This window comes from Dama dama, chromosome 9, assembly GCF_033118175.1.
Source record: "Dama dama isolate Ldn47 chromosome 9, ASM3311817v1, whole genome shotgun sequence".
NCBI lineage: Eukaryota > Metazoa > Chordata > Mammalia > Artiodactyla > Cervidae > Dama > Dama dama.
The window spans coordinates 87,373,667-87,378,925 of record NC_083689.1 but is presented as its reverse complement, the minus strand read 5'-3'; the positions used below and the strand labels follow the sequence as shown (position 1 = coordinate 87,378,925).

Here is a 5,259-nt window from a genome sequence, read left to right as displayed (position 1 = left end):
TCTGACTTACTTCATTCTGTATGACAGTCTCTAGATCCAACCATTTCTCTGCAAATGGCACAATTTCATTTCTTTTTATGGTTGAGTAATACTCCATTGTATATATGTACCACATCTTTATCCATTCCTCTGTAAGAAAAACAAATATTATATATTAACACATATATGTGAAATCTAGACAAATGGTATAGATGATCTTATTTGCAAACCAGAAGCAGATATACAGATGTAGATAAAAAAAAATGTATGGATACCAAGGAAAAAGGGGGAGGATGGAATGAACTGGGAGATTGAGATGGAAATTTATACAATATCGATGCTATGTATAAAATAGATAACTAATGAGAACCTAAAGTATAGCAAGAGGAACTCTTCTCAATGCTCTGTGGTGACATAAATGGGAAATAAATCCAAAAATGGGATATATGTAGACATATAGCTGATTCACTTTGTTGTACAGAAGAAACTAACAAAACATTGTAAAGCAACTATACTCCAATAAAAATTAATGGAAAATAAAATACAAAAGGAAACTGATGTGGCTTGCTGTGTTAATAATAGAAAAGTAGACTACAGAACAATGAAAATTAAAGGATAATAATAGCCATTACATAATAAATGAAGGACCAATTCACCAAGAATGAAAAAATCCCACCTTCTAACACTTGATGTTCAAAACATGAAGTAAAACAAACATAAAAATATGTTTGGAGACTTCAATACTGCTCTGTCAGAAATAACATGGGACTAGTTATGCAAACGGAGAAGGCAATGGCAACCCACTCCAGTTCTCTTGCCTGGAAAATCCCATGGAGGGAGGAGCCTGGTGGGCTGCAGTCCATTGGGTCGCAAAGAGTCAGACATGACTGAGCGACTTCACTTTCACTTTTCATTCATTCATTCATGCATTGGAGAAGGAAATGGCAACCCACTCCAGTGTTCTTGCCTGGAGAATCCCAGGGACGGGGGAGCCTGGTGGGCTGCCGTCTATGGGGTCACACAGAGTCGGACACGACTGAAGCGACTTAGCAGCAGAAGCAGTTATTCAAAATATCAGAAAGGATATAAAAAAACTAAAACCACCACTAATCAACTGAGTCTACTGAATATTTATAGACATCTCCAACTCTAAACAGCAGAATACATATTCAAGTGTACATCGAACATTTCCGAAGATAGACTATATCCTTCATCATAAAACAAATCTCCACAGTATTAAAAGAACTAAAATCATTTAAAATATGTTCTCTGATTTATAATGGAATTCAAAGAGTCATTTTTAAAAAAAGGTAATAGAAAAATATCACAAACTTGAACTAACTTGCAATTCTTAGTGATTCATGGGCTAAAGAAATTAGAATATATTTTTGATAGAACAAAAATGAAAATATATCAAAACTTGCAAGTTGTAGCTAAAGTAGTACTTAGAGAAAATTTTATGGCATTAAACACTTGTAGTAGAAAGGTCTCAGATCAACAATCTATCTTAAGAAACTAGAAAAAGAAGAACAAAATAAGATTTAATGTGAACAGAAGTAAAATAGTATTTAAAATTTAGAGCCTCAGATGTTGAAAACAGAAAAAATAGAGAAAACCAATGAAACCAAATGATGTTTCTTTGAGAAGATTAATAAAGATAAACCTGTAGCAATTCTGACAAAGAAAAAGGGCATAGTAAAGGCACAAGTTATCTATATTAGAAATAAAAGAACTACAGAAGCATTTATGTGCAAAATGTTTATTATATAGATATAGTATAACCATAAATAGTAATTTGCAGATACATTCAGTAAGCTTGCATAAATGAGTTAATTCCTTGGCAATCACAAATTACCAAAACTCACCTAAGATGATATAGATTACTTGAACATTCATATAACTATTAAATAATTTGAAAATGTATTTTAAAATATTCCCCACGGATAAAATATCAGGCCCATCTGGTTTTAGTGTTGAATTCTACTAAATACTTGTAGGAGAAATACTGGTAATTCTATGGATAACAGAAGAGATGGCCTTTCTCAACTAATTTTATGTGAGAAGCATAATTCTGATATCAAAACTAGACAGACTGATAAAAAAAAGTATTCCTCATGAGCATAGATGCAAACATTCTCCACAAAATAGTACCAAACTAGTTATGAAAAGTGAAATTGCTCAGTTGTGTCTGATTCTTTGTGACCCCATGGACTGCAGCCTACCATGCTCCTCCATCCATGGGATTTTCCAGGCAGGAATACTGGAGTGGGCTGCCATTTCCTTCTCTAGAGGATCTTCCCAACCCAGGGATCGAACCTGGGTCTCCCGCATTGTAGGCAGACACTTTACCATCTAAGCCACCAGGGAATTTTGTTGTGGCAATACATAAAAAGGCAAAAAATACCAAACCAAATAAGTTTTTATTTCCAAGAAAGTCAAGGTTGGGTAAATATTCAAGTTACAGAGGTTTATACCATTGTACAGGAGGCAGTGACCAAAATCATTCCAAAGAAAAAGAAATACAAGAAGGCAAAGTGGTTGTCTGAGGTGGCCTTACAAATAGTTGAGAAAAGAAGAGAAGCAAAAGGCAAGGGAGAAAGGGAAAATTATATCCAACTGTATGCAGAGTTCCTGATAGCAGCAAGGAGAGAAAAGAAAGCCTTCTTAAGGGAACAATGCAAAGAAATAAAGGAAAACAGTAGAAAGGGAAAGACTAGAGATCTCTTCAAGAAAATTGGAGATATAAAGGGAACATTTCATGCAAGGATAAGCATGATAAAGCACAGAATCAGTAAGGGCATAAGAGTAGCAGAAGACATTAAGAAGAGGTGGTAAGAATACACAGAAGAACTACATCAAAAAGTCTTAATGACCAGATAACTACAGTGGTGTGGTCACTCACCTAGAGCCAGATATCCTGGAGTGTAAAGTCAAGTGAACCTTTAGAAGCATTACTGCAAACAAAGAGGGCAGAAGTGATGGAATTCCAACTGAACTATTTAAAATCCCAGAAGATGATGCTGTTAAAGTGCTGCACTCAATATCCCAGCAAGTCTGGAAAACTCAGTAGTTGCTACAGGACTGGAAAAGGTCCATTTTCATTCCAATCCCAAAGAAGGACAATGTAAAAAAAAATGTTTAAACTACTGTAAAATTTTGTTCATTTCACCTGCTAGTAAGGTTGTGCTCAAAATTCTTCAAGCTGGGTGTTAGCAGTACATGAGCTGAGACTTCCAGATGTACAAGCTAGGTTTAGAAAAAGCCGGAGGAACCAGATATCAAATTGCCAACATTCGTTGGATCATAGAGAGAGCAAGGGAAGTCTAGGGTATCATTTAATTTAGGGTTTATTTCCTTTAGGATTGACAGGTTTGATTACCTCAGTTCAAGGGACTCTCAGGAGCCTTCTCCAGTACTGCAATTTGTTGCTAAAAAAGTCAACACTAAAGTCTTTGACTGTGTGGATCACAGCAAACTTTGGAAAATTCTTAAAGAGACTGGAATACCAGATCACCTTACCTGCCTCCTGAGAAACCTGTATGCAAGTCAAGAAACAACAATTAGAAGTGGACATGGAACAAGGAACTCATTCACAATTTGGAAAGGAGTACATAAAAGCTTTACATTGTCACCCTGCTTATTTATCTTCTACGCAAAGTACATCATGTGAAATGCCAGGCCAAATGGCTCACAAGCTAGAATCAAGATTGCCAGGAGAAATATCAACAACTTAAGATATGCAGTTGATAGGCAAAAGGAGAAGAGGGCAGCAGAGGATGAGATGGTTGGATGGCATCACCAATTCAATGGACATGAACTTGGGTGAACTCTAAGAGATGGTGAGGAACAAAGAGGTCTTGTATGCTGCAGGCCATCAAGTCACAAAGAGTCAGATATGATTTAGTGACTGAAAAACAACAATGTCAGAAAGTGAAGAGGAACTAAAGAGCCTCTTGATGAAGGTGAAAGAGGAGAGTGAGAAGCTGGCTTAAAGCTCAACATTCAAAAAGCTAAGATCATGGCATCTGGTCTCATCACTTCATGGCAAATAGATGGGGAAACAATGGAAACAGGCAGATTTCATTTTCTTGGGCTCCAAAATCACTGTTGACAGTGACTGCAGCTACAAATTTAAAAGACGCTTGCTCTTTGGAAGGAAAGCGATGACAAACCTAGACATCATATAAAAAAACAGAGACATCACTTTGCCAACAAAGGTCTGTATAGTCAAAGCTATGGTTTTTCCAGTGGTCATGTATAGATATGAGAGTTGGATCATAAAGAATGCTAAGCACTGAAAAATTGATGTTTTCAAACTGTGGTGCAGGAGAAGACTCTTGAGAGTCCCTTGGACACAAGGAGATCCAACCAGTAAATCCTAAAGGAGATCAGTCCTGAATATTCACTGGAAGGACTGATGCTGAAGGTGAAGCTCCAATACTTTGACCACCTGATTCGAAGAGCTGACTCACTGGAAAAGACCCGATGCTGGGAAAGATTGGGGATAGAAGGAGAAGGGTGTGACAGAGGATAAGATGGTTGGATGGCATCACCAACTCAATGTTCATGAATCTGAGCAAACTCCTGGAGATGGTGAAGGACAGGGAAGCCTGGCACATGGCTGTCCATGGCATGTCAAAGAGTTGGACAAAACCCAACCACTGAATACAACAATCCCCAGAAGGATATTTTTGTCAAAATAAATAAGCTAATTTCAAGCTTTATGTGGGAAGGCAAAGGGGCTAAACTGGATAAAATAATTTTGAAAAAGAAGACTAAAGGTAGAAGAATTTTATATTAAAGATAACACTATAATGCTATATTAAGCAACACAGATCATGAGAAAGAACAGAGAGGCCAGAAACAGACGGGCACATATGGTTAATTGATTTTTGGCAAAAATACAAAAACAAGTCAAAAGAGAAAGTAAAGTCCCTTAAATAAATGATATCAGAACAAACAGACATCTGTATGCAAAAAAATTTGGACCTCAATTTCAGTCTCAATCGCACACCCTATATTAATACAAACATTACCTCAAAATTGGTTATAGATCAAATGTAAAACATGACAAGATAAAGCCCAGTAAAAAAAATTGGAGAAAAATCTTTGCGACCTTGCATTTTGCAAAGAATTCTTCAACTGACACCAAAGCACTATTTAATACGTATGTATGTGTTTGTATTTATATATGCAAATAAACCTAAAAATGCTAACAAAACACAATTATGAAAGGCATATTTGGAAGAATGAAATATAAGTCATAGACTAGGTTAAATA

General features: G+C 36.3%; 1 non-coding gene across 1 annotated transcript; it reads right to left on the bottom strand.

Annotated features, from left to right (window-relative positions):
* Positions 1 to 2,274: 2,274 nt before the first annotated feature.
* Positions 2,275 to 2,346, bottom strand: TRNAC-ACA (transfer RNA cysteine (anticodon ACA)). Its single transcript has one exon. It is a non-coding gene; the product is annotated as a tRNA-Cys (tRNA).
* Positions 2,347 to 5,259: the final 2,913 nt, after the last annotated feature.